We start from the raw sequence: 10,765 nt of genomic DNA, 5'->3' as shown, positions 1-10,765 counted from the left end.
AAAAAAAGAAAGAAAGGAAAAATAGAGAAAGAAAATGATGTTATTCTTGACACTGGACCAGAATAAATTCATTTCCTATTGATTTATTTATCCAGAAGCTTGATCTTCCGTATTAATTTCTCATACAAAAATGAGAACCAGTATGCCTCATTTGCAATTAAAAAAAAAGAAATTAAAGTATTAATCAAAATCAGATAAATGAGGCAAAAAGCTCAACCCTGCCCTTGTGCCTAACTAATTATTTTGAACAGCTCTGGTCTGTTCACCTCTGTGCTGAGTTGGTAATGTAACCCCCTTTGGTCGATTCAAGATCTCTAGCAACACCTATGGGAGAGTTTTTAATTAATCCTCTGTTACTGTTGTAATTGCATTATCCTGAGGGAAAGCCTGACTAGCCAGGAATATTATTTTAAACATATACTGTAAACAACATATGTCCTCAGGAGAGTTCAGTTAATACAGCCATTTTGACCCTTTCACTGCTGGGTGCTTAACAGTTTATTTTCATAACCACTAAAAAGGTCTTTTCTCGTTTCATGTGGGGTTATTTAGACTTCATTCTAAAAAACTGCATAGTGCAATTACATATCTACCCACCAAATAAAATAATTGCTTACAGGCTGCTTATATTATTTCCAGCTAAATGAAGAAAGCTCTGATGTTTTGGTCTGTTCCAGCCTGCTGTCTCATTATGAAACACAGTCCTTTGTGAAAACAGATTTCTCTAAATGTGCCATAACCTTTGCCTCTGCTGTACCTTCCATATATTCTGCTAAGCAGAACGATACAGCCCAGCAGGTTCTCCATGTTCTCCTCATTTCTCTTACACATTTGATGTAAAGTCAAGATTGCATGTCCTTTGGAGCAAGAGAGTAGGAGCCTGGAGTACTGCTCCTGGTCTTGCAGCTCTTCAATGAGTTTTGTTGATTGGAAAAGTTAACAGAGTATAACATCTGGCTATAATTATTTTGTTTTCAAAAATACGAGGACTTTCTTTTATACTACAAGTTTTGACTAATATTTTAAAGGAATTCTTCTTCAGTGGGCTACTCTGTACCTCTTTTCACAGATTTTATGTTATCAAAAAAGAGGCATGCAGCTTGTCAGAGAATGTCCTGTGGAAAGTGTTACATAAGTACAATGTATTTTTAGTAAGGACACAAACAAACAAACAAACAAACAAACAAACAAATAAATAGTACCTCGGGGCTTCTGGCTTTTCTGCCAGAAGGCCTTGACCATTTGTTTAAACCTCTTTTTTTACCTGTCTGATCTGAGCTGGATCACAGACTCCAGCTTTGATAGGTGTAGCATAAAGAGATGAAGTTATTTGATTAAATGCATAGGATTATGGAAGGTCAGACTCTGGCACAGGTTTTAAAACCTTCATTTGTTTTAGGCAGTATTCAGTGATGTGTCAAAAACATGAGTGGATTTACCTTTGTTTCTGATTTCAAGGAATGATATGACAGCCCCAGATGATCACTGATTGGTGCGAATTTCACCTCCTAAATATATATTTTTTCTCTTCTATATTTTTTCTTGTATTTGTGACTCAGTGACTCCATAAACAACAGCCATCTTGTACAGTCATTTTACCAGCTCAGTTAATGCTATTTTTTTTCTGCACTCTGAAATCTCAGCCTGTCTCAGGATCTGAAGAGCTTCTTAACATGCATGTTCAGATGCACATTCAAGCAAACCTCTCTTTTCTTGCTAGTTTTTTTTTTCTTCTTTTTCTGAAATGTTTTGATAACTTTACGTGAAACTTCAGAATGAATGTTGTTTGCGGTACAAGTGAAATGAAATAAATCTTCTAAGGCCAGTTTTGGAAATTAAACATTGTTTGGATTGCATCCTGAAAAGCATGAGGAAAACAGACAACTACAGAGAAATAAGACACAAACTCATTACCTAAAATGAGTGGATTAAAAGCTCTTAGACTCAATAGGCCTAAACTGAGCCCTTCCTCATAACTGTCCCTGAACGAGTATTATTGAAACAAGAAGAAAAATTGACAAAAAATAAACAAAGTCAGTGACTTATATAATACCAGAAAGACATAGCAGGGGAAAGAAAAATTAAGAAAAAAGGGTTTTGCAGTGAAATTATGTTTTGCACAGTGTGAGAAAAGGATCATGGCCACAGTTAAATCATACAGGATTAGACCATAATGTATGAAAAACCTTTTTACAAACAGAAATATTTCCTCTGGATTTAGTAGAAGGTTCAACCGTAATTAATTTATAAAAGGAAAAAGCAAGCAGTACATTTCTTAAACTAACAATCCTGAGAATATAGTATCTGTATCTCTGGAAAATTTATTAAGCATTAGGGGAGGGAAGAGAAAAGAGAAAGAGAGAGAGAGAGACCAAATTGAATGTCTCTGTTCTTGCTGGTTTTTGCTGCTGTTGTGAATTATCACAAACTTCATAAATGTAAGTAAAATGGGACCCTTGAAGTCTCAGTCACTTTATTTCAACAGAATGTAACCATATTCCAATTTGCACTTGAATTAATGGGAGACTACATAGCTTTGAAAGTCTTAAAGTGCATGTCACACCTATTATAACACATTTTATTAATCAGTGACTTACATTAAGAAAGACCATCCAGACCAGCTTTTTGCAACTCTTTCCGGAGAATAAAAAAAAGAAAAAAAACAAAAAAAACAACAAAAAAAAAAACAAAAAAACAAAAAAAAAAACACCCTTATTTGTTCTTCGCGTACAGTAGCACAATGATATCACAGACTGGTTCTGTTAAGAATTGGAAAAGTGCTATGTTGAACATTCAGCTTCACTTCTCTAACAATTAAGGCTACATATGTAATTTTTTTTAAGAACACTGCATGTTAGTTCATTAATATCAAGAGCTTCTTCCACTCTTTTTCTAGAAATCATTCTGAATGCCTAAGCTCCATCAAAACAAATATCTCCTATCTTCCTTTGACACTGTTAAAGATTAGAATTGGCTTTTGACAATGTTGATGTAGTGCTGTTAGTCAATATTCATATGTGTAACATGAACTGTTCTAGAAACTCCTGATATGTAAAGGGAATATCAGTAATACTAAGTGTATAAGAATGAGGACAAGGTATTTTCACATGTAGCTCAGAGCAATGCAGGTGTCATCACTCTGAGTGCCCTAATGTTGGCATATTTTCATGAAATAGAGAAACAAGAATTTCCTCTCTTCATTTCCATTTGATTTCTTGGGAGAGCAGGATGATGCAATCTGTATGACCATATAAGCAAAAGTATTGATAACTGCTATGAACATATACTATCCATACTCATTATGACAAATATAGAATAGAGAAACTATAAATAGAAATCACTGCTTCGCTGGAGTGCAGTGGGAATATTGGATATACATAAGGAAAAAAGCAATATAAAGGGATTTAAATTAGCAACCGGGCCATGTCTGGGAATATTTATTATATGCATGAGCTTTGTCTGATAATATTTATGTAGAAGAGGCACAGCAGCCCACAAAACTCTTCAGAAACTTTGGAAAACCATTCAACACCACTTCCAAATGAAAAATAAATGTATGTCCCATTACCTGGATTCCTTTCATGTGTTTCTCGTTTTCTAAAGCATACCAGTATCATTCTTTGCAAAATGAGTCAATGCTTTCTATTTAAATGTTTGCATACAACCATCAGTTTAAATTATGCCCTCTGTAATACATGAGTGGCATGGACTGATAGGTGACAGCCATAGGAATTAGAGCTGGAAAAGACTCAGCAGCACATAATGTCCCAGTGCTATAAATTGGACTGTTCTGTTCACTTCAAGTTTAACTCAAAGCAAGCAGACAGATTTCTGACTCCTCCACTGGGAGTCTTTTCTAAACATAATTGAGTAGACCTTTCTACCAAAACGGTTTCCTGATACAAATTTCTTGATAGTAACTCTAAATGTTCCTACTCCCAGTTTCATCTCTCCTCTCCTTACCTTTGAGTAGTATCAATTAAAAAAAAGCAATAATAATAATAACATCAGAAGAACCTGACCTTCCAAAACTGTAATATATAGCTCTTTCCACAATCCAGTGTGCCAAAGAAACAGACAGGCTATAAAGACAGCAATAGACGTTTCTAATTTTGTTTATTATTCATTTGTTCATTCTATGAGGCCTCACATAATGTCTGTGGCTGACCTTGAATTGAATTATATCCCCACTCTGCTTACATTTCCCTGATGCACCAAACAAACAGCAGAATGCAGAGCGTGGCATTTCAGCATCTTCGTTACCTCTGTGTACATCATAAACGGAACCATTTCTTCTTGCTTCTTGTGGAACACTGACAAGCTGTTGAAATCTCTTATATTAGACAAATAGACTTTATTATACAAGAGAGCGCTTCATAAGTGCAAACCTTTTGGGATGACAAAAACCCACTGAATTCTCCACTTTCCACCAAAGCTGCCAGCAATTTCCTGGTTTTGGCAGACTTACTAAGAAAATTTTGTTAGTGAACACAGAAACTCTAAGCCCGAGTCCAGTTGCTGCCAGTCTGCCACACACAGAAAACAGAGCTCAACTTTCACATCTGATCATTGTTTGAAGGGGCATTTAAAAGCTTGTATGTGGGGAGGTTTCTTTCTATAGTTGGAACATTTAATTCTACTGTTATCCAACCCATTCTGAAAAAGAATGGGTCCATGGAAAAGTCACTTCAAATTAAACTGATGTGTTATTTCATTTCTTTGGTGAAAAATGAAGGTCTGATCCTAAAAGATGTCAATCATCCTCAAAACTGAGGACTCTGAACACACTGCTGAAAATACTTAGCACCTTCCAGGTTAGAGACCTTAACACTGTTAAACATGTTTTCACTTACCACATACATTGGAATCTGTAGGCATTAACCATTCTTGGAATTTCCAGGAATATATTCAGCAGAAAAAATACATTATCCTATTCAAGTAAAATTGCAATACTGATGTTGATGAGAGAGGTTGGAGATGGAGATGATGAAAAAACAAAGACAGAACAGATCTCACATTCACCAAATAATGCTTTCCATCCAGGGCATTCACCTTTAGCATCCAAACAGTGTCTTTTAAGTTGTTACATGTTTAACTGCTTACAGATATCAATGAATTATTTTATGAACTGATGCATATTAGAAGACATAAAAGGAACGTTTATTTCCAAGAAGGAATATGAGAAAAATTAAGAAAAGATCTTGCATTTATTATCTGGAAAACCATTCAAGAAGCGTAGGGTTTTGATTCTCTGATGAGATGCTATAGAATATCCTTTACCTCTACTGAGTTTCAAGGAAGTGAAGTGTCTCGCTGGGGACGATTGATACTTAGAGGCCGGGGAACATAGCACCTAGTCTAGGCCTAAACCATCAGTTTAATACCCTCTCTAAATTATGTATGATAGATTACCTTCACTGAAGTCTCTATGTTATCCTTTTTTGGACATAACACAAGGTACGTATCTGTACCAAAAATACTGTCATAGTCGACACACTGCTAGTGATAGCACTGTGGAGATACAAGCTCCAGTGTGAAGGAGCATTGCCACTAACTGGGTTGAAGATCGTTACCATACTGTATGCTACACTGTGCCTAAAAGGACTGATATGTGGAGAAGCAAGAGAATACAAAAAGCTCCAGAATTAAAAATAAATCCTTAGACTTCTCTGGCAATAGAAAACTTGAGTGGATCAGGCTAAAGAGACATACAATCTCTGGAGAGAAGGAGAATGACCTGGAATAAAAAATCAAGATAAGTATTTATTGTAACATGAAAAACGTAATGTAAGGGATTTGAGTTAGTGCCTTAACATAACTGCCAAGGTTAATTTTTCTTTCCTCTGTTCAAAAATCTGTTGCTGTCTAGTTATGCAGAGGGGTATGTAGCTCTCTAAAGGTGTAAGCAACAAACAGTGGGACTTTGAATAGAGAAAGCTAAGTGTATTAACTGGGCATCCATCAAGATTACTTTAGATCTCATTCTTTTTTTTTTTTTTTAAAGAAAATAAAAATCAAGTTCAAATCATTTAAGTCTCACTGAATAGGGTTTTCAAGAACTCTTGTCAACAGCTATCTGGTGGATGGATAACAAAAGTTTAGTTCATATGGTCTCAGGATTTAAGAAGGATTTTTTTTTTTATTTAACAGTCTTCCTAATACACTGGAATTTGTGTCGGATTCTCTATATCCAAAACTGTCAAAAGAACAAACCTTTCTTCTTTTTACCTATCTACAACACATACACAAAAATCAAAATGGAAAATAAAGACCAGGATACATATAAAATCTCAGATTTTATCTCAGGTTTATCTCAGGTTTAGAGTTTGTAAAATACTTCTATCTAAATGCATATTTCTGGGAAAACGTCCTAGAAAATTTACGCCCATCATGCAAATTGGTGCTTTATGGAGGTTTTTCAGCCATGGCTCTTGTGTGAGACATGTATTATGTTTTGATATAAATAAGCAGGAGAAACTGAGAAATGCCCTGTTCTCCAGTTATCTGGGGCTCAGATTCACTGCAGCCGATTATGCTTTTGCATAATAGCCATGCCCTGTATGTTGGCTTATATACAAACAAAGTCCTGTTATTAACATGGTGATAAATTTGTTCCCATAGTTACCACCACAGCCAAAAGTGGAGTCATCATTCATAAAAAAAAATCATAAAGAAATAGCCAGCAAAACTATTTCTTTTCATAGCTGCATTGGCTTCAGAGGACTTAGGCCAGACTCTGAATTTGACCAAGTTAATTTTAGCATTTATTATTAATGATGTGGGACTGAACTTCAACATACAAAAAACTGAGTGAGCAATATCTGAATACACGGCAATTTTCAAAACCACAGGACTTCTGGTGTGGTCATTTACCCAGCAATACCCATAACCCCTTCCCTGCTACTCTTACAGAGTACTGCAATGACCACAAGCATGGCTTATGTGCCTTTACATTCTTTGCCTTTTCATTCTTCACATCTCAGTGAAGGTAAATGTTTAATGGTCTTGTACTTCCTTCAGCACAGGAGTCTTTTAGGCTCTATTTGCTTGATTTATTTGTTGAGTATGATTATTTTTAAAAACAACGTAAACATTTGCAGCATTTGTGAACATGTTGACCTGATGGGTCATGCCAATGGGCTTCTGCATTTATTCATATAAAAAGGTCCCTTGTCTACAAGACAGAACAGCAATATCTTGTCTCAAGATCCAAGCTTGTCTCTTGTTATAGCTGTAAAAAAATAAAAAATAAAATAAAAAGGGGAGACATAGAACATGCTAAAATAGTTAGAATGAAAGATAGGAGCAAATTAAATCCTGAACTATAGAGTCTTCACTGAAGAATGGATCTTGAGTGAGATGGTGATGCTCTTTTACAGATGTGGTTTATTTGGAAGGTAATCTAATTGAACTGGAACTGAAAATCGACTGATATATTTTCATGGAGGTGTTTTAAAAACTACCTTGCATCTTCTTGAAATTCAGTGTAAAGACCATTTTAAACAGTTTGTAACTTAGTTTATCTCACTCTCTTTGAAAGCATCTGATGTACACAGGTCAAGGAGGAGCAACATCTAGGAGAAATAATGGTGGGTTAGGATAGAGTATTCTAGCAAGTTAGGGAAATTATCTCCAAATAATAGATAAAAGGTTATGATTTTTAATAAAGTTTGGGTAGTATGAATTTGTTACAGGTTGAATCTCTTATAGTTTCTGTAACTATTAGATTTTTCTCTGATCATGCTATCACCTCCTGTTGAAGTGCCCCAAAAAATGTGAACACCTTCACAAATTACAACTGTGAGATACACAGAAGAATTGAGTTGTCCACTGTTGACTCTGAAACACAGTGAATGCTGAAACAAAAGGAAAAGATTATAAATAAAGGCAGTTTTATTTTAAATGATTGAAACTTTTAAACAGTTTCAATCAAACAAAGCACTTAAGCATGAATTGACTGAGGCATAAGCATATGTGGTTTTGTTCAGCATAGGTTTCAGTAGAGAGCAATGTTCTCCTTCAAAGACCTCCAATAAACAATAACAGTTGTATTCAGTTTAATTTTTTCTCCTCTTTTTTTTTTTTTTAATTAAGGGCACTGGGACTCTGCAGTCAGTACAGCTTGTGGTACAGCAGTGATATAATAAGAAATCCATGCCCAATTGGACACAAAAACTTGACAATTTTTCTTTTCAGTGTGAAAGTGTTCACACAGCTCTACCATCTAACACCACTGACACTCGCTTAGTCTTTCTCACACTGCAGCTGTTTGCATGCTGTTTCTTCCCAGCTTCACTGCTGTTCTCTACTTTCTGCCTAGCTATCTGGTGTTGGACTCAACTGCCACTTGAACACTTTTCCCTTCCCTCCACCGGCACAAGCACAAACCTTGCAACTTGCTTCCAGTTTCAAATTTAGAATATAAATTTGAAAAATGACTGACTCTATTAGTAACTGAATGAAAATGATAATGAGCTTAGTTCCTCGCACTTTCCGCAACTGCTTCAGATGCTGAAGGATGCAACATGCTGTGGTGGAGGTCCCCATTTGTATCTCAGTGTTAGTAAATGTATCTGATCTATCACCTTACAAGCTCCGAGGAACTGACTGGACTACCTCCTAGTCTTACAGATAGATGAATATCTCAGAGGGACAGAATGGCCATTCCTGGAAACATGGGACTAAGGGCATTTTTTAGGCTAGAAGAAACAAAACAGCTGTATAATTATGTAGGAGAGGGAGACTGTGGTCATCACTGTGACGTTTGCAGCAGAGCATTCACTACCTGTGCAGTTTATACTCATTCTTCTGGAAATTAAGAACCAGGAAAGAACATTTTGTTTCCCTTTTGGATCTTCCACAGTGTGTATAAACAGTTATTTTTTAAATGACACCCACCAACTGTCCTCTTTTAATATTTCCACCTCCACTCCATTTCTGCACAACACATGCACATGCATACACATACGCACACTCTGTAGCCCTTGGAATCCACAGTGAGATTTGATTTCACTTACAGAGGATACTCTGCCATGACTGTCACCAAAGTTATATAATTGGAAGGAAACAATAAAATGACAGATTGCTTGTTCTAAATAATTGGATAGACAGGGGAGCAAACAGTGGGTTATGAAAAATATTCCTCAAAGGATGTCAAACTTCAATAACTCACATAACAAAAAGACACTGATATCTGTCGTCCTGTCACAATGGAATATTTTTAAGATCAAATTATAATTTTCTACATGAATTTTTAAGTCTTTTTTAAGAAATATGGAGAGAAAATTCTGAGGATCCTTGCTGAACTTCTATTAAAAATTCATATGAAAATGCTTCACTCTATGCTGTGGGATAGAAAGTTTCTAACCTTTAAAAAATATGAAAATATTAAGCTCAATACTATTAATTATTTTTCAGTCAGCAGAGCACACAGAGCCCTGACTGAAATCACAGTTCTGGTATGAGAGGTACTGTGCACATATTTTGCCAGAGATAGTCTTTTTCTACAAGAGATTTTATCTTATAAACTGTTATTGAGGTCAAAGAAAAATAACTGTTTTACTCTTCTCAAGTGTGTTAGTAAAAGAGCTTGGAAGAAACCCAATTTTCAAGTTGGCCTATCATCTAAACTTCACTTATTAGCTGTTGCTCTTATTTATTTTTGTACATCCTAAAAACTAGGACGTGTGCAGTATCCACCAGAATAAAAACTAGCATAACTGAGAGAAGTAAGGTACTTCCATCACTCCGTTCTGCAGATCACACTTTAGAAATGGGCACAACAAACTCTGTGTTTTCAATGACATCATTCTAGGCACTACAGAGAAATTTGGGAGCAATTTCTATAATCAGATGCTGATTTTCACAGTTACTTGTGGCTGCAACTACAACCAACTGACAATTATTGGCAGTCCTTCCTGGTCTAGAGACATCCATTTCCATCAGCTGGAAGATTTTTGCCTTTATGATTGCCCCATCATAGATTCGCCACTGTCTTCACTTATGTGTTACATGCTACTCAAGAGTCACCTCACTGAAATCCACACACACTGTTAGAAAATGTGAAATGTGAGTTAAGACTTTATCTGTGATTTATCCATCATTTTTGCCTGGGTCACAAATCCACTGGAATAGATGTAAAGGCTTCCACTGATAGCAGTATCCTACTCTACTCTCTGTATAGTATTAAGTTTTTCACCAAAGCAAGCTTACTTGTTCACCTTGGAAAGCAACATGCTATTTTGGCTCATTTGCTCATAGGCGGATCCTAGTGTTGTTCCTCTACTATTGTTCTTCAGGTTGAAAACAGCTTGTGCATCAGGTTTTGAGACCATGTTCCTACTCTTTACTTCTTCATTAATATTTTCTGTAACTGTACAGAGTCTCACGCTCCATTCATTTCTGCATTAAATGAGCACTGGAAGCATAGTCTCTCTCTGTCATATCTCTCTCCCACACAATCTCTCCTTGAGTGAATCAAACTTGAAATTTTTTATATGGTTGAAGATTATACTTAGTGTTTTCTGTAAGCAGCGGTTTCATAGAAAGTATTTTTTCTTTTTCTTTTTTCTTTTTTTTTTTTTGCTTCTGTGCAGCATGGTTTCTTTAAAACTGTGTATGCTTTTTTAGTTTTATTTGTGGTACTATATGCTCTTAATTGAACAGAATCTAATGGAAAACAATATAAACTATGGGGAAAATGATAAAGAACTGGTTTTCATAGCAGGGTCATAGCCCATAGGCAAAACTATACTTAGGTTGCAAG

This window comes from Meleagris gallopavo, chromosome 5 (assembly GCF_000146605.3).
Source record: "Meleagris gallopavo isolate NT-WF06-2002-E0010 breed Aviagen turkey brand Nicholas breeding stock chromosome 5, Turkey_5.1, whole genome shotgun sequence".
NCBI lineage: Eukaryota > Metazoa > Chordata > Aves > Galliformes > Phasianidae > Meleagris > Meleagris gallopavo.
The sequence above is the reverse complement of the archived record's forward strand: the minus strand, read 5'-3'. Positions refer to the sequence as shown.